Source organism: Cherax quadricarinatus, chromosome 74 (genome assembly GCF_038502225.1).
Source record: "Cherax quadricarinatus isolate ZL_2023a chromosome 74, ASM3850222v1, whole genome shotgun sequence".
Lineage (NCBI taxonomy): Eukaryota > Metazoa > Arthropoda > Malacostraca > Decapoda > Parastacidae > Cherax > Cherax quadricarinatus.
The window spans coordinates 6,204,581-6,224,580 of record NC_091365.1 but is presented as its reverse complement, the minus strand read 5'-3'; the positions used below and the strand labels follow the sequence as shown (position 1 = coordinate 6,224,580).

The window sequence follows — 20,000 nt, the reverse complement described above, 5'->3', positions numbered from 1 at the left end:
AAGGAACTGTGGTAGACAGTGTATAAACTAAAGGAACGGTGGTAGACAGTGTATAAACTAAAGGAACGGCGGTAGACAGTGTATAAACTGAAGGAACGGTGGTAGACAGTATATAAACTGAAGGAATGGTGGTAGACAGTGTATAAACTGAAGGAACGGTGGTAGACAGTGTATAAACTAAAGGAACGGTGGTAGACAGTGTATAAACTGAAGGAACGGTGGTAGACAGTGTATAAACTGAAGGAACGGTGGTAGACAGTGTATAAGCTGAAGGAACGGTGGTAGACAGTGTATAAGCTGAAGGAACGGTGGTAGACAGTGTATAAACTGAAGGAACGGTGGTAGACAGTGTATAAACTGAAGGAACGGTAGTAGACAGTGTATAAGCTGAAGGAACGGCGGTAGACAGTGTATAAACTGAAGGAACGGCGGTAGACAGTGTATAAACTGAAGGAACGGCGGTAGACAGTGTATAAACTGAAGGAACGGCGGTAGACAGTGTATAAACTGAAGGAACGGCGGTAGACAGTGTATAAACTGAAGGAACGGTGGTAGACAGTGTATAAACTGAAGGAACGGTGGTAGACAGTGTATAAACTGAAGGAACGGTGGTAGACAGTGTATAAACTGAAGGAACGGTGGTAGACAGTGTATAAACTGAAGGAACGGTGGTAGACAGTGTATAAACTGAAGGAACGGCGGTAGACAGTGTATAAACTGAAGGAACGGCGGTAGACAGTGTATAAACTGAAGGAACGGCGGTAGACAGTGTATAAACTGAAGGAACGGCGGTAGACAGTGTATAAACTGAAGGAACGGTGGTAGACAGTGTATAAGCTGAAGGAATGGTGGTAGACAGTGTATAAGCTGAAGGAATGGTGGTAGACAGTGTATAAACTGAAGGAACGGTGGTAGACAGTGTATAAACTGAAGGAACGGTGGTAGACAGTGTATAAACTGAAGGAACGGTGGTAGACAGTGTATAAACTGAAGGAACGGTGGTAGACAGTGTATAAACTGAAGGAACGGTGGTAGACAGTGTATAAACTGAAGGAACGGTGGTAGACAGTGTATAAACTGAAGGAACGGCGGTAGACAGTGTATAAACTGAAGGAACGGTGGTAGACAGTGTATAAACTGAAGGAACGGTGGTAGACAGTGTATAAACTGAAGGAACGGCGGTAGACAGTGTATAAACTGAAGGAACGGTGGTAGACAGTGTATAAACTGAAGGAACGGTGGTAGACAGTGTATAAACTGAAGGAACGGTGGTAGACAGTGTATAAACTGAAGGAACGGTGGTAGACAGTGGAAAATGAGTAAAATCCGGGACTCGAGGAAGGAAAAATATACACAGTGATCGTGTATAATGATTCTGAGACACAAACATCAGGCGGAGGAGCAGCCCAGGATGTGTATACCTTTGATATACCTTTGAAGAGTTTTGAGAGTTTGTCTACTCTCTGAGCCCGGCCATGGGCCAGGCTCGTCTGGTGCTTGCCTGGTCAACCAGACTGCATAGTACCATACACATCAGCAGCCCAGGATGTTTATAGTGCCATACACAGCAGCCCAGGATGTGGATAGTGCCATATACATCTTAAACTCAAGAAGACACAAAATCTTAGTATAATGTTTACCATCTAAATTATTGTTCAATATTAACAATGTTTCTTTCAAAATAAACATCACACAGACACATCTGAGGCACACGTCAATCAGATAACTGCTGCAGCATACGGGTGTCTGGCAAACCTAAGGATAGCGTTCCGATACCTCAGTAAGGAATCGTTAAAGACTCTGTATACCATTTACGTCAGGCCCATACTGGAGTATGCAGCACCAGTTTGGAATCTACACCTGGTCAAGCACGTAAAGAAATTAGAGAAAGTGCAAAGGTTTGCAACAAGACTAGTCCCAGAGCTAAGGGGAATGTCCTACGAAGAAAGGTTAAGGGAAATTGGCCTGACAACACTGGAGGACAGGAGGGTCAGGGGAGACATGATGACATAAAATACTGCGTGGAATAGACAAGGTGGACAAAGACAGGATGTTCCAGAGATGGGACACAGAAACAAAGGGTCACAGTTGGAAGTTGAAGACTCAGATGAGTCAAAGAGATGTTAGGAAGTATTTCTTCAGTCATAGAGTTGTCAGGAAGTGGAATAGCCTAGAAAGTGACGTAGTGGAGGCGGGAACCATACATAGTTTTAAGACGAGGTATGATAAAGCTCATGGAGCAGGGAGAGAGAGGACCTAGTAGCAGTCAGTGAAGAGGCGGGGCCAGAAGCTACGACTCGACCCCTGCAACCCCAAATAGGTGAGTACGCACACACACACACACACACACACACACACAGGAGCCAGGAGCTGAGTCTCGACCCCTACAACCATAATTAGGTGAGTACACACACACACACACACACACACACATAATTAGGTGAGTACACTCACACACACACACACACACACACACACACACACACACACACATATATATATATATATATATATATATATATATATATATATATATATATATATATATATATATATATATATATATATATATATATATGCAAAACAACCACTCTGAAAGAATAGAGAAATTCCAAGCGCTTTCGTGACTACTCACATTATCAAGGAACTATGAAAGTAAAGCATCCAAGGAAGCTATATAAGGGGTCTGGCCAGCACCTCACTATCAGATCCCACAACGGTTAAACACCTGACGCGCGCCGACCCAACTTGGATAGGTCCTTTGCACAACTCACCCCACAAACTATTTTAAATTTTCTTGGGTAGAATAGTTTGTGGGTGAGTTGTGCAAAGGACCTATCCAAGTTGGGTCGGCGCGCGTCAGGTGTTTAACCGTTGTGGGATCTGATAGTGAGGTGTTGGCCAGACCCCTTATATAGCTTCCTTGGATGCTTTACTTTCATAGTTCCTTGATAATGTGAGTAGTCACGAAAGCACTTGGAATTTCTCTATTCTTTCAGAGTGGTTGTTTTGCATGTATATATATATATATATATATATATATATATATATATATATATATATATATATATATATATATATATATATATATATATATGTATATATATATTGTGACTATGTATGTGTGTGTTTACGTGTGGGATGTTTGGACTTTTACATGTGTGTGTGTACTCACCTAGTTGAGGGTGTGTGTGTGTGTGTGTGTGTGTGTGTGTGTGTGTACTCACCTATTTGTGGTTGCAGGGGTCGAGTCTTAGCTCCTGGCTATGTGGTGTATGTGTGTGTGTGTGTGTGTGTGTGTGTGTGTGTGTGTTGACTCAAATAATGTTCGCATTTACCTTCTCCCCCCTTCCTCCTGTATACTCCATTTCTTCCCCACCGCTCCCCTTTTAACCATTCCTTCTTTCCGTTCTACCCATCCCATCTTTGCTCTCTCCCCTTTCTTCCAGGAAGCCTCTTACTCCACCCTCCCATGTCTACTGATGCTGCCTGAGGAAGGATGAAGTTACGGCTTCCTGTCGCTGAGAGAGAGAGAGGGAGAGAGAGAGAGAGAGAGAGAGAGAGAGAGAAAGAGAGAGAGAGAGAGAGAGAGAGAGAGAGAGAGAGAGAGGGACAAGTCCTTAACTAGCTGTTCACATTACAGAATGAACACCAAATCACTGGAAAACATACAGAGATGGATGTCGAAGTAGATCCCTCTTATCAGAAGAGTTTCCCACGAAGATAAGTTGAAGACACTGAACTTGCAGTTTCTGGGATGACGTAGATTTAAAGGTAAAATATCTGAAGTGTACAAATAGAAAACAGGCATAAATAAAAGGTTATAAATAAGTTGTTAAGAATATCTAAACAAGACAAGACTCGCAGCAATGGATTCTTATTGGGCAAATTTAGACTTAGAAAGGACAGAGGGAAACATTGGCTTGGCAATAGAGTTGTAGATTAGTGGAACAAATTCCCATGTAGCGTGGGCATTGGTGTGTGAGTCTGACCAGCCTAGCCCAGGCCAGTAGGCCTACTCAGCTCCTGGCCTAGACTCTTCAGAATTGGTCGGTATTAGTGGTCTCTGCCCTAACTCCCTATTATACCTCCTCTTGAAACTGTGTATGGAGTTTCCACTTCCACCCTTATTCCTATTTATTCCTATTTATCAGAAGCACGGCTGGAACAGAAGCCTTCAAGAGGAAACTGGACAAGTATCTTCACCAGGTGCCAGATCAACCAGGCTGTGATGGATATGTGGGGCAGCGAGCCGCCAGCAACAACAGCCTGGTTAACCAGCAAGCACCAGACGAGCCTGTCCCATGGCCGGGCTCCGAGAGTAGTGAAACTCTCGAAACTCTTCAAAGGTTCAACGGTATTATTATTATTATTATTATTATTATTATTATTATTATTATTATTATTATTATGTCTAGGTGTTAAACCCGTGAATGGAGTCTCGATCCTCCGTCCGGAGAAACAGAAGAAGGGAAAGGATGTCACCTTTCCCCACATCTCCCCCCTGTACCCCTTACCCCTTTAGAGAGGATGGACAGCAAAGGGGTGAGGGGGATGTTGAAGCCTCCCAGGACACATGATCCGGTAGAAGAATCCGATCTACCAACAGTTGATGGCAGTGGTACCACTGTATAGGTAGGTGGGGGTGGGGGCGGTACCACTGTGTAGCTAGAGTCGTTCCCTTGCACGAATCTATCTGATCTTTCTACTTATTTCTGCAACATTGCAAGCTCCTGAAGATGTATTGATTACAACACGGAAGGCCTAGAGCTGCCATTCAACTTTCCCTGTGATTGTTTTATATCTTGTGCCGCTTGTGAGTAATTATTGCATAATAGATCCCTGGTTGTCTTCAAGAGGGAGCTGGACAGATACTTAGAGTCAGTACCGGATCAGCCGGGCTGTGGTTCGTATTTGGACTACGTGCGGCCAGCAGTAACAGCCTCGTTGATCAGGTTCTGATCCACTGTAAGGCCTGGTCATGGAGCTGGCCGCGAGGGCGTTGATCCCCGGAATACCCTCCAGGTAGACTCCAGGTAGCAGTAACAGCCTCGTTGATCAGGCCCTGATCCATCAGGAGGCCTGGTTATGGACCGGGCAGTGGGGGCGTTGATCCCCGGAATATCCTCCAGGTAGACTCCAGGTAGACATGTTTATACCTTTAAACATAGATTGTGAGACCAGAAAGTGCGCAATTGATGCAAATATTCAAGGCCTTAGTTTCCTTGGCTTAACGGGATATATAAACATGGCGAGGTGTATATCTCTTAGTGTATATACCTTAATCCCTAATTTAGGGATTAAAGTATTCTAGGCTGGCGGAGAACCTGCCTAGAATAGATGAGCTTTAAAATCCATTAATCAGTCAGTGTTTCGCTCTATGTAGAGCTTTATATAAAGCTCTACAGAGTGAAACGTTGTTCTCAATAAAATATTCTTTCGAAACGCATTTTGTCTTCAGTGGCGAACAGATCTTCATATTACAGCACCTCTCAAGGTCAGGGCTCTTGATCTAGGGAACTGGATCTGTGCTCCAATTTCCTGAATTAAGCCTAAATGTCTTGTATTCCTCATCCTCCACATGGCTATATAATCCCCATGGGTTTAGGCCTCCCATCATAATAATAATAATAATAATAATAATAATAATAATAATAGTAATAATAATAATAATAATACAGAGCAGATACAGGTGTACTACAAAATATGTAGTGCAGAAAGATAAGGTTGTTCCTGTATTCTGTATTTTTTCTTCAGAGACAAACTGGACTTGAGAGATATTTTTTTGAATTAAAATGTCGTCAGAAAGTGAACAAATTGAAATCGCTTCACATTAACAAGTATAAGAACACTGTGTCAATATCAAACTTTTGCCAACAAATATACTATATATTTCCGTAATGAAGGGGAAACTGGAGAGTTTCATGATATATGAATAGTAGATCTACTGGGGGTGCCATAGGCATAATAAGAGAACACTGTGTCAACATCCGTAGTTCCAAATCTTCAACCCATCAGAAATATTTCTGGGACAAGTATGGAAGTTTTCAGTGAAAATGAAAGTTGGCTACTTCCTCCTCAGAGTGTCAGATCAACTTAGTTCTGATGGCTACTTTGGCCTGCGGGTCACCAAGAGCTCTGATGGCTACTTTGGCCTGCGGGTCACCAAGAGCTCTGATGGCTGCTTTGGCCTGCGGGTCACCAAGAGCTCTGATGGCTACTTTGGCCTGCGGGTCACCAAGAGCTCTGATGGCTGCTTTGGCCTGCGGGTCACCAAGAGCTCTGATGGCTACTTTGGCCTGCGGGTCACCAAGAGCTCTGATGGCTGCTTTGGCCTGCGGGTCACCAAGAGCTCTGATGGCTACGTTGGCCTGCGGGTCACCAAGAGCTCTGATGGCTACTTTGGCCTGCGGGTCACCAAGAGCTCTGATGGCTACTTTGGCCTGCGGGTCACCAAGAGCTCTGATGGCTACTTTGGCCTGCGGGTCACCAAGAGCTCTGATGGCTACGTTGGCCTGCGGGTCACCAAGAGCTCTGATGGCTGCTTTGGCCTGCGGGTCACCAAGAGCTCTGATGGCTACTTTGGCCTGCGGGTCACCAAGAGCTCTGATGGCTGCTTTGGCCTGCGGGTCACCAAGAGCTCTGATGGCTGCTTTGGCCTGCGGGTCACCAAGAGCTCTGATGGCTGCTTTGGCCTGCGGGTCACCAAGAGCTCTGATGGCTACGTTGGCCTGCGGGTCACCAAGAGCTCTGATGGCTACGTTGGCCTGCGGGTCACCAAGAGCTCTGATGGCTACGTTGGCCTGCGGGTCACCAAGAGCTCTGATGGCTACGTTGGCCTGCGGGTCGCGAACAGCTATAGAATGCTTGAACAGTCAGTGAACAAAGAAAGATATGTAGTACCAATTAAGCTGAATCGCCGAATTTAGCCCATTCAAAAGGTGCTCTTTGCCGAATTAGTAGAATAAAATTTGTTTTTGCCATAAATCAGCGGAAATCAATCTGAACTTAACGAATGCTCATGCGCGGCAGGTTCTACTAACTTCTTTTTCAAGTTATTGCAACTTAAAAAGTTCATACATGAGTGGACCAAATTTGATAATCATCCAAGATTTTTGGTTGAGATCTCCCCATAGCACAATGGGAATATACCCCAACCGGAGTCCCATATATACTACCCTGCTATATTGTGCATTAAAGGTATATCTGGATCAAAGGCAGTTGTATCATGCATGGTAAATCCCTCAAAACTGGGTCCTTCATCCATCCAATGTAATTTGGTTTACTGACGCGGTCCATGCGCCAGTATATCAGTTGCATGCTGCTACGATTGTGCGAACAGGCTGGTAGACAGCAACCATCCTGGGGAGTGCCACCCGCCTGTCGTACGAGACGGGGGAAATGAGTCACCTTCAACGTTTTACACACTGACAAGATTCTTGATCTTGTCTTTCAATCTCACGAACACGTAGGATGAAAGGCAGATCTTACAAGCTTCCACTTACTCTCTGTACACTATCTTTGATGTGTAATTTGTATAATGGAGTAGCTCTTATGAACGTTTCTTTTATGAGAATAAGCTTGTTGCCATTTCCCCTCAAGGAAGGTTCCTTGATGTTGGTGAGGGGCTCTTGATTTAGGGAATTGGATCTGTGCTCCAGTTCCCCGAATTAAGCCTGAATGCCTTCCACATCCCCCCCCCCAGGCGCTGTATAATCCTCCGGGTTTAGCGGTTCCCCCTTGATTATAATAATAATAATAATTGTTGCCATTTATTATTCACAGTCTCTACAAATAAATTTTATATTTTGGCACTCTGCCATGGTATGAAACAACTGAGATGTTAAGTTGTGTAGAGACGTGTGTTTACATGAGTATAGTCACAATTAACTTACAGATTGTAAAAATATATTTGATGTTTGGGTTGGTATCGAACCACTGAAGTCTACGACGGATCTTGATGTTTGGGCTGGTGCTGGAGACCAATAAAGTTCAAGATGGACCTTGATGTTTGGGCTGGTGCTGGAGACCAATAAAGTTCAAGATGGACCTTGATGTTTGGGCTGGTGCTGAAGACCAATAAAGTCCAAGACAGATCTTGATGTTTGGGATGGTGCTGGAGACCAGTAAAGTCCAAGACGGACCGAAGCGTCTTTCTACTTTCCATTTTCAGACTGTTAGAAGTAAAGTGTTCCAACCCTGATTTTGTGGTGACTCACTGTCATTGCCCCTTACTTCTTCTCAGACTTCTTCCCCACTTCCCACTTCCTTCCCACTTCCTTCCCACTTCCTTCCCACTTCCTTCCCACTCCTCATCACTTCCTACCTTCCTCCTGCCGACAGTCAAGAATGAACACGCTTGTTTAACGAATTTTATGGTTGACTATTCTAGGCTATCCTGCGTAATTTACACACATGCTGAACTATGTAAAACAACCACTGTGAAAAAAAAATAGTGAACTTCCAAGGTCCTTGATAATGTGAGAAATCACGAAAACGCTTAGAAGTTCACAAATTTTTTCACAGTGGTGAAAACTGTGATGTTAACTGTTTACTGTCATTTTATCATATGTGTTAAACTATGTATAATAATTATACTTATGTGTACCTGTGCCTAAATAAACTAACTTAGAGGACGAACTTTGAGAAATATCCACTTGTTAGTTGTTGAAGGATTAGTATATATCTAGAAGTATTAAGTTAAAAATCCCAAAGTTAAACGTCAGTTCTGTATATTGTGTCAGGATACGTGGTATAAGGCCACGTTTATGCTAGAAATATTGCGGAAAAGATGGTAAAAGGACCGATCAACCAGGGTGTGGTGGCTCTGTTGGCTTGTGGGCCGCTAGCATCAACAGTCTAGTTGACCAAGCGGTCAAAATTGAAGCCTGGCCTCAGGCCGGGTCGTGAGGGGTATCAGGAAGCGTCTATCACATTATCAATCTCGGTTTGAAGGAATAGAAGTGGAAGAATGATTGAAGTGGTAAAAGGAAAGACACAAAATGATTTAAGTCGTTTAAAATCGTTGAAAATAAATGAAATCTAAAAAAAAAAAAACCGGTGTTAAACACAATATCAAAAGTCTCGAAACCAATTTTTTTATGTATTAGTTTTTTACATTTTCCATTTTTTTGTCGGTTTTAAATGTGTTATAAACATGGAAGAGGGTCTGAAAGTTTGTGTAGTGGTGGTGCCAGAGAGGTATAAGACCACCCCATTCCCCATCCATCCACATCCTTCCCCATACCTCCATTCCTCTGGTGGCACCCAGTAGCGACCCCTCGTGAGGGGAAAGCCAAGAGCAATAAATGTTTCTCGTCCCCTCACTCTACTGAGAATCGCAGTTGCTCATCTCTAGCCACTCCTCTACTCTATTCCTCTTTATTCCTCTCTCTATCTCTCTCTCTTTCTATCTCTCTCCACCACCCCCAGCATCTCTATCCATCCTCTCCTCTCGGCATCTCTACCCATCCTTCTCTCCCCCCAGCACCTCTGTCTATAAGTGTCTCCTCTCAGCACCTCTACCTATCCCCATCTCTCAGTACCTTTACCTATCCTCATCTCCCCACAGCTTCTTTCCCTATCCTCTCTTCTCAGCATCTCTACCCATGCTTCCCTCTCCTCACTATAACTATCCTTCTCTCCTCTCAGTATCTCTACCCATCCTTAACTGCGCATCTGTAAACTATCTCAGCTCAACACAAAGTCCTAACACCCAGGTACCTGTTCACTGCTGAGTGAACAGGGACCCCGGGGGTACAAAGACTCTCGAAATCATTAAAGGTATATCAAAGGTGAGTTCTTGGCTGTGCCACCAGCTAACTACTGACACTATGTATGGCGCTACGTTGTCGTTTTGTTTGTCGTGAGAAAATCCGGGGACCCAACACACTGAAGAGGGACGCCAGTATTCTGGGGTGCTCAGGCGATTTTTCACTTCTTTGGTCTTGGACTCATTTGTTAATACTTTCGTAACTAAATTTGGTCTTACACGGTAATCTAGTATAACTCTAAGTCTGTATATATCATACACAGATAACCTGCACATTTCGGGTCCGACGTTTCGGTCCGACTTGGACCATTTACAAAGTCACACTAACACAAGAAAATTAGGTAAGGTTTGTCAGGAAACAGGACAAGTATTTCCTGACGCGGGTTTTAGTCGTATGATGACCCACATCTGGAGCTTTTGGTCATCTGACCGAGGCCTTCCACTGGCTTACCCCTCCACCCCTTTAAAAACTTTGGTTATGATTATAACCATTTTTTAACCAATATTACAAGAGAGTGAGGGAGTAGTGTATAAAACTTCTCTCTCCTGTGTGCGGGTTTTTAAAAATAAAGATATTATCATTATTATTATTATTATTATTATTATTATTATTATTATTATTACTATTATTATTATTATTATTGTTCCAGTCATGGTATTATGCCTTGTTCTTCTTCTATATATCAACTTGTCTGTTTTCTAAACTATTCTGTCTGATAGACCAGGATGGTCTGAGTACCAGGCTGGATAGACAGGTCAGATGACGCTGGTAATAAACACCAGAGTCAACACTGTCCTTGACGGCAGGAACTGCTGCTGTTATAGTTACCGTCTGTCAACGGCTCTTGTCGATAGACACTTGGCCTGGGTAGGGAGAGTGAGGGTACTCACCTAGTTGTACTCACCTAGTTGAGGTTGCAGGGGTCGAGTCCAAGCTCCTGGCCCCGCCTCTTCACTGGTCGCTACTAGGTCACTGTCCCTAAACCATGAGCTTTATCATACCTCTGCTTAAAGCTATGTATGGATCCTGCCTCCACTACATCGCTTCCCAAACTATTCCACTTACTGACTACTCTGTGGCTGAAGAAATACTTCCTAACATCCCTATGATTCATCTGTGTTTTCAATTTCCAACTGTGTTCCCTTGTTGCTGTGTCCCATCTCTGGAACATCCTGTCTTTGTCCACCTTGTCAATTCCTCTCAGTATTTTGTATGTCGTTATCATGCCCCCCCTATCTCTCCTGTCCTCCAGTGTCGTCAGGTTGATTTCCCTTAACCTCTCCTCGTAGGACATACCTCTTAGCTCTGGGACTAGTCTTGTTGCAAACCTTTGCACTTTCTCTAGTTTCTTTACGTGCTTGGCTAGGTGTGGGTTCCAAACTGGTGCCGCATACTCCAATATGGGCCTAACGTACACGGTGTACACTGTGCTCACCTAGTTGTACTCACCTAGTTGAGGTTGCGGGGGTCGAGTCCGAGCTCCTGGCCCCGCCTCTTCACTGATCGCTACTAGGTCACACCGTGTGTGTGTGTGTGTGTGTGTGTGTGTGTGTGTGTGTGTGTGTGTACTCACGAATTTGTAATTGCCTAGTTGATTTTACAGGGGCTCGAAATAACTCCACACAAATCATCTCAGTCAACACAAATCATTTCAGTCAACACAAATCATCTCAGTCAACACAAATCATTTCAGTCAACACAAATCATCTCAGTCAACACAAATCGTTGAGTTACAACTTGTGTTACATTTTCTGTATTGCAGAATAAAAAAAAAAAATCTTTTGCATTTCCTTAGTCTCCTATTTTTAAAATATCTCAGAAAATACAGAAGAGTCAATAACACATTACAAAATAAGACAGACATACAAACAATATTACAAGAGAACAATACAGCAGTTACAGAGACTGTAACAGACGGGTATAAGAAGTCTTGAAGAATTATAGACAAGACATATGGTAGTAGTTATATGGTCAGTGTTGCCATCACGGGGTGATACCTTGTAGCAGCTTGTGTGGGCGTGGGTGGACGTGGGTGTGGGCGTGTGTGTGGGCGTGGGTGTGGGTGTGGGTATGGGCGTGGGTGTTGGCTTGAGTATGGGCGTGGGTGTGGGCTTGAGTATGGGCGTGGGAGTGTGCGTGGGAGTGGGTGTGGGCGTGGGTGTGGGCGTGGGTGTGGACTTGGGCGTGGGTGTGGGTATGGCAGTAGGTGTGGGTGTGGGTATGGGCGTGGGCGTGGATACATAATGCTAGACAGAAGTTCCCTCATTATAGATCTATCATAATATAATCACTATAATGTAAGGAAAATTAACAGCCATCTTATTAAAAATAATAATCTAAATAAAATTACATATAATCTCCTTAAAAAATATAATTTCCTCGAAGATAATTTTCTCCAAAAATAATAAAATTTTTGATTTTTTTTTTAAATAATGGAAAGAATAAAGCAAATAAATTAAAAAAAACTGAAATAAAATCGAAGAATAATTTTTCTTCTATTATTATTATTATTATTATTATTATTATTATTATTATTATTATTATTATTAGTAGTAGTAGTAGTAGTAGTAGTAGTAGTAGTAGTGGTGGTAATAATAGTAATAATAATAGTAGTTGCAATATTCCAAATTCGTGGGAAGCGGTAAATACGTATGAAAAAAAGCGAACAACATTTAAATTGAAGAAGGGCATGGCAGCTCCAATTCCTTGAATCAAGAGCTGTTGGCCTACTCCCCAAGGGCAGTCCCCTCTCTCCCCTTCCTTGGAACAGAGTTAACTATGACGTGGAACAATAAAATGGGAGGTGTGAGGGGAGGTGTGAGGGGAGGTGTGAGGGAAGGTGTGAGGGGAGGTGTGAGGGGAGGTTTGAGGGGAGGTGTGAGGGGAGAGAAGAATAATGAAGCATAATGAGGGAGATGTACTGAGTAATGCTGGCATGTGGGAGGGGAGAGTGAGGGGGAGAGGGTAAGGGGGAAAAGGGGTGAGGGGTGGAAGAGGAAAGGGGCAACATGAGTCCTCAAATGTAATTTGAATACGTCAGAAGAGTGCGTAGTGTCGTGGGAGGCACAACCTTAGTCAACGTTGAGACCTGGATATGAGTGACGTGAGTCAGTATATATGAATGATGGGAACTGAGACGGGATAATAATTCTGAGAATGCAAATGAGGTGAGACAGGATAACAACTGTTGAAACTGTAAATGATCACGGGCAGGATAACTTTGTGACTGTAAATGATCACGGGCAGGATAACTGTGACTGTAAATGATCACGGGCAGGATAACTGTGACTGTAAATGATCACGGGCAGGATAACTGTGACTGTAAATGATCACGGGCAGGATAACTGTGACTGTAAATGATCACGGGCAGGATAACTGTGACTGTAAATGATCACGGGCAGGATAACTGTGACTGTAAATGATCACAGGCAGGATAACAACTCTTTAGACTGTAAATAAGCTGACGTCAGATAACTTTTATCCTGTAAATTGAACAGTGTGAAAGACTTCGACGTCGATACAAGCAGAAAAGCTGATCTGAACCAACTTAGCATACAAAACTCAGCTAATTTTTTTTTTACATTACAAAAACAATGTTTGAAGTAAGACAAGTTCCTAAGTGAGGATACTTAACGTGAAAGTAAGATGTAGTGACTTCGGAAGGTGGTGAATCTACGTAAATATCTTAAGTGGAAGAAATGGTCTTTCGTGTAAGGATGGGGTGTGTGAAGGAAAAGGTAGGGAAAAGGGAAGGGGAAAGGGAAAGGGAAAGGGAAGGGGAAAGGGAAGGGGGAAGTGAAGGGGTAAGGATGAAGAAAGGTGGCTAGGGCCAGGTGAGTTACGATGAATAGATGAAAGTGTTGAGTATTGCAAAAGATCAGAATGAATATATATATATATATATATATATATATATATATATATATATATATATATATATATATATATATATATATATGTACTCACCTAGTTGTACTCACCTAGTTGAGGTTGCAGGGGTCGAGTCCAAGCTCCTGGCCCCGCCTCTTCACTGGTCGCTACTAGGTCACTCTCCCTGAACCATGAGCTTTATCGTACCTCGGCTTAAAGCTATGTATGGATCCTGACTCCACTACATCGCTTCCCAAACTATTCCACTTCCTGACTACTCTGTGGCTGAAGAAATACTTCCTAACATCCCTTTGATTCATCTGTGTCTTCAACTTCCAACTGTGTCCCCTTGTTACTGTGTCCAGTCTTTGGAACATCCTGTCTTTGTCCACCTTGTCAATTCCTCTCATTATTTTGTAAGTCGTTATCATGTCCCCCCTATCTCTCCTGTCCTCCTGTGTGTGTATGTGTGTGTGTGTGTGTGCATATACTGGACAGGAGGTCAGATGAGCATTTGGTGGAGCATGTAGAAAAGAGCAGAGCTTGTCTTGAATTATATAAGGTAGTGAGGTTGTTGGGTCGAGTCAGCGCGATGTTGTGGGAATTCCCTTTTAAACTCTGTGTGTGACATTTTTTTCATAACGCAGACTTGGTTATCACATCAGGTTTTAGCTGCCATTTTAATATGCCAAAGTTGGGATGTTGGTCGGTGCTGCTTCTACGGTTTAGCCTTTGTCGGCGTCTTCCCAGGTATGGTTAATAGATGTGCCTTCCCAGTTGATGGTGTGTCTGCAAGGTTTAATGTGTTGAAAGAATGCAAAAATTTCCTTTTGCGCAGCCGATCATTAGTGTTCCGTTATCCCAGTTCACAAATTCCATTCACTCTCAGCAACGTTAACCAGTTGATAGCGGGTCCAAAGTTATCTGGTAAGATAGGATTTTTAACCCGGAGGGTTAGCCACCCAGGATAACTGAAGAAAGTACGTAACCGAGGACTGTCTGTCTTATATCCACTGTGGTTCTTCATTCTTGTCGTCCCCAGGATGCGACCCACTGCAACACCAGTCAAGTAACACCCAGGTACCTACTTACCTGCTAGGTGAACTGAGGCACCCTGGGTGTCTGTGGTTAGATAGCCCGACCGGAGATCGAACCACGAACACAGCGTGTGAAGCGAAAGAGTTGTCTACCAGGCCAAGGGACATCAGCTGTTGACCTGGTAATTGTAGCTACTCAGCCGAGGGCTAAATTTTACTGTTAAACCCACTTTTAATTATATGTTAGATTATGTATCCAGATCTGATAGATCCCAGGTTTTATTATGCACCAGAATCACATTGTCGAAGTAAGAATGAATCACCTAGATGTCTGAACTCTCTTCTCTCTCAGAACTAAAATACAGACAAACATTGCAATCACAAAGTCTACAACAACAGTCATGTTTCCTCTCGTAGTCCATCACACAGGGTGGAGAGAGAGGGAGAGAGAGTTAGAGAGAGTTAGAGAGAGTTAGAGAGAGTTAGAGATAGAAGGGGTTTAGCTCTCCCCGTGATTATAATAATAATAATAATAATAATAATTATAATAATATATAGAGAGGGAGAGATAGAGTCATGGAGGAAGCGAGAGATAGGGTTATAGAGAGAGGGGGAGAGATAGGATCATGGAGAGAGAGTCATGGAGGGAGAGAGACGGTACCTTATGGTCACAAAACATTCTCTCCCCCCCCTATAGTTTATTTTTTCTCATGAATTCCTGGTATTGTAACATGCCTTCCTTCCCTGCGAGTTGTCATGATTTACTGTACATGAAGTTCCTGTTTCGTGAGTACTAGATTCCTGCTAGGTGAGTCCACTTTATATGTACTCGTCTATTTGTACTCGGTTATTTGTGGTTGCAGAAGTCGAATAAGACACTTGTACAACACTTGGAATATTTCGCCAGCCAGTGGCTTCATCAGTCCAATACAGAGAAAAATGGTGTAAGATCAGAAGAAGTTTGAGGTAATCAGTCCCTCAGCCTGAAGACGATGTAATCAGTCCATCATTCTTGAACAAAGAGCATAGAAGGGATTATATACTGCAGACAGGTGTGGTTAAGCAGTCGGAGGCGGCGTCACCATGGAAAAATCCACAGGAAGGTCAAGACTATAGGTTATTCAGGCGTAGAATTCCCTGTATTAAAAATCTCAAGATATTGGTGTGTCTGACAGGTACTGTAGATAAATTGTTCAGACAACCATTGACGCCTTTTTGAACCATTTATCTAAAATGTATATATATATACTTCAGGTGTGTTATTTCCCTGCATCAACAATTTTATCTTGCTAAAGTCTCTCTTAGCTTATGTGCCTCGTCCACCTTCCATCTTGCATCTGTGTCATTCAATTTTTCATAGCGTCTGATCTTGTCCTCAACCATACTCGCACCTCTAGTGTCAAACGTTCTTATCTGAACGTTTTTATTGTCTCCCTCCCTCCCTCCCTCCCTCCCTCCTCAGCTACCTTGCTACCAGACGTATCGCGGTCGATTTTCTTTTTAATTTGTTTTTCTGTGGTTAAATAAGCGTATAGGTTACTTACCTAACTTACATCAACTCAGCTTAAGTTTTGTGAGCGTGGGGCCCCTTGTGTGAGCGTGGGGTCCCTTCTGTGGGCGTGGGGTCCCTTGTGTGAGCGTGGGGTCCCTTGTGTGAGTGTGGGGTCCCTTGTGTGAGCGTGGGGTCCCTTGTGTGAGCGTGGGGTCCCTTGTGTGAGCGTGGGGTCCCTTGTGTGAGCGTGGGGTCCCTTGTGTGAGCGTGGGGTCCCTTGTGTGGGCGTGGGGTCCCTTGTGTGAGCGTGGGGTCCCTTGTGTGAGCGTGGGGTCCCTTGTGTGGGCGTGGGGTCCCTTGTGTGGGCGTGGGGCCACAACTAAGTGTGGACCGTCAAGATGTAAGAGGAAGACCTTCAGATGGAAATAAGTTGGACCTGAGGCAGTGTGTATATGGCTTCACTTTGTGGCTAAGACGCTCTCTACCATCACCACTACTACCACTACTATCACTACTACCACTACTACCACTACTTTCACTACTACCACTACTACCACCACCACCGGGACTACCACCACCACTACTACAACCACCACCACCAACACCAATACCAACACCACCACAACCACAACCTCACCACCGCCGCCACTACCACTACCACCACCACCACCACCACCACCAACACAACCACCACCACAACAACAACAACAACAACAACAACAACACAACCACCATACCTACTATGTACTATCATCGCATGCAGTCATTAAACAGGAAGCCTTTTTTGAGACGAGTCTACATGAGGTACCTGGAGGTGTGTGGAAGAGTCTGGCTGGATAGGAAAGTGGCTGGAAGTGTTTTGACTCTTCTGGAGGTGTCTGGAGGAGTCTGGAGGATTCAGAAGTGAGTGGAAGTGTTTGGATGCGTTTAGAGGTGAGTTGAGATGTAGGGAGGTGTTTTGAAGGTGTTGGAGAACTCTGGAGATGGTGGGAGGCGTCTGTAGTTGTGTCTGGAGGTATCTGATAGAGTTTGAATGTGCCTGAAGGTGTCTGGAGGTGTCTGAAAGAATTTGGAGGTGCCTTGGAGGTTTTTGGAGTCTCTTGGAATGTCTGGAGGTGCGTCATGAGACGTAACGTGGGGCGACGAGAAAAAAAAAACAAGAAATGTGAAGAATTCTAGAGGCTGAAGGTTGAGTGTGTGGCTGGCGTGCTTGTGGCGAGGCACGCCAGCGATGGAAGGTAGAGGGTGGGAGGATAGAGGGAGGAAGAAAGAGAAGGGAAGGAGGGAGGGAGGAAGAAAGAGAAGGGAAGGAAGGAGGGAGGAAGAAAGAGAAGGGAAGGAAGGAGGGAGGAAGAAAGAGAAGGGAAGGAAGGAGGGAGGAAGAAAGAGAATGTTTAATAACAATGAAAAGGCTTTGAAATTAGCTGATGTAGAGAGAAGCTCTTAGCGTGTGAATAATGTTATTAATCTTTAACATAACCTTGTAAAACCCTGTTTATAAAACAAAAAAGAGAAAGGAAGGAGGGAGGGAGGAAGAAATGGAAAGGAAAGAGGGAGAAAAAGACGAGAACAGAAAGTAGCAGAGGTGAGAATGGATGAGAGGGGGCGAGGGAAAGATGAGATATGATGGAAGAGGAGGATGGAGAGGCGATAAGAAAAAGTCATTGAGATTGGTATGGAAGGAGAGAGAGGGAGGAACGGGAGACAGGGACGGGAATGGATGATAATAGAGATGAGGAAGGGGAAGGGGAGCCGGAGCAAAGGGCAAAAAAAAATGTCTGATAGGAAGAGAGTGAGAGGGGGAATAAGTGAGGGGAGTGAACACAGTAAGAATAAGGGGAAAACGGAAGTGAGATGTGAAAGCAAAAAAATGACAATGTTAAAAAACTCAGTAAGAGGGGAGAAAGAAGAGAGGGGAGAGAGAGGAGAGAGAGAGGAGGGGAGAAGAGAGAGAGGAAAGAGAAAGTATATTCCTTGAGGGCTGGTCGTCTTTCAGTGTCGACGGTGGGTAGCCTGGGCATTTTAACGCTTCAACCTGCCGGTAGTCTACCTGTTGTAGATCCCCGGGGGTCATTGTACCCAAGACCCGGTCCGTGACCACGTCTCCTGGCTGATAAGCTGATCAGTCAGGTTGTTGGTGCCCACAGTACACAGTCCATCATAGCTGGACTGATCAGGAACCGATTCGAGGTACTCATTAAGTTTCCTCTTCGTAACATACATCTGTGTAATGTTTGTTTTTTTCCTTAATGTTTAATTAATTGATAATATTAACATTGTAATTATAGCTAAAATAATTTCCAAGATCTTTGTTACAACCCAGTGTGCAACGGTAAACAATATGATGTTCAATGAGGACAAATTCCAACTACTCCGTTATGGAAAACTGGAGGAGATAATAACTAGAACAGAGTATACTACAGACTCTGTAAGGGACCTGGGAGTAGTAATGTCTGAGGATCTCACTTTCAAGGATCACAACAGTGCTACGATCACAAGTGCAAAGAAAATGATAGGATGGATAATGAGAACGTTCAAAACGAGAGATGCCAAGCCAATGATGATCCTTTTCAAGTCACTTGTTCTCTCTAGGCTGAAATACTGCTGTACATTAACATCTCCATTCAAAGCAGGTGAAATTGCAGATCTAGAAAATGTACAGAGATCCTTTACTGCACGTATAAGCTCTGTTAAGCACCTTAACTACTGGGAACGCTTGGAAGCACTTGACTTGTACTCATTGGAATGCAGGAGGGAGAGATATATCATAATCTACGCTTGTAAAATCTTGGAAGGAATGGTCCCAAATCTGCACACAGAAATCACTCCCTACGAAAGTAAAAGACTGGCAGGCGATGTAAAATGCCCCCAATTAAAAGTAGGGGCGCCATTGGTACACTAAGGGAAAACACCGTAAGTGTCCGGGGCCCAAGACTGTTCAACAGCCTCCCATCAAGCATTAGGGGAATTACCAATAAACCCCTGGCTGCCTTCAAGAGAGAGCTGGACAGATACCTAAAGTCAGTGCCGGATCAGCAAGGCTGTGGCTCGTACGTTGGACTGCGTGCGGCCAGCAGTAACAGCCTAGCTGATCAGGCCCTGATCCACCGGGAGGCCTGGTCATGTACCGGGCCGCGGGGGCGTTGATCCCCGGAATAACCTCCAGGTAACCAGGTAACCTGTAGTGTGTAGAAACACACCTAGTTGGATGAATCTTATTAGAGCCACCTGGCTGAGTGGTTAGCGCACTGGCCTTCGAGTTTTAGAGCTAACTTGCCTCTGGTTCAGCCCCCAACCGTTCTATGATTTATCCTTAAAAACACTGCCAAACTCCCACAAACTTGGATCTGCATCTTGTCATGTTTAAAAATAATCTTAAAGAACGGTGTTAGTATACTTGTTCTCGTGTGAAGTTAAGAGAACTCTACTTTTGTGACAGCTGCTGTGAAGCATTATGAGACTCTGTCATTTAATGCAACAGTCCTGTGTGGTCTTTGCTGGTGTACTTAAGTGGAGTGCACAGTGTCTTGGATTGACGTTGACTCATTTAAGTGGTGTTAGTCTTTGCTTATATTTGATACATCCTACTGTATTTCAGCAGTGTTTTGTGTGGACTCAGAGCGTTTTGCTTCTGCTTACTAAGCTGTGAATGGACTTAATATTTGCCCAGCTGGTAGACTCAGCCTGTGCCAGGATTGATTAGACTTCGTCTCTGATTGTCCTGTTGATGTCTAAACTTTACGTTTTGCTAACTTTGCCTTTTAAACTAACTAGTAAGTGCACACACATGCACTGTGTGGACATGGGGAGTCGTGTGCTAGTGGCTTG

The 20,000-nt window shown here is 43.9% G+C and overlaps 1 protein-coding gene across 8 annotated transcripts in view; it reads left to right on the top strand.

Annotated features, from left to right (window-relative positions):
* LOC128700241 (irregular chiasm C-roughest protein) overlaps nucleotides 1–20,000 on the top strand; it is a 100,757-nt gene that overhangs the window by 24,922 nt on the left and 55,835 nt on the right. For 2 of the 8 annotated variants that reach the window (XM_070100735.1, XM_070100734.1), the window contains exon 2: nucleotides 3,644–3,774. The exons of the other annotated variants lie outside the window; for them this stretch is intronic. The gene's annotated coding sequence lies outside the window, so the exon portion shown is untranslated. The remainder of the gene's footprint in view (nucleotides 1–3,643; nucleotides 3,775–20,000) is intronic. 8 annotated transcript variants of the gene reach the window in all.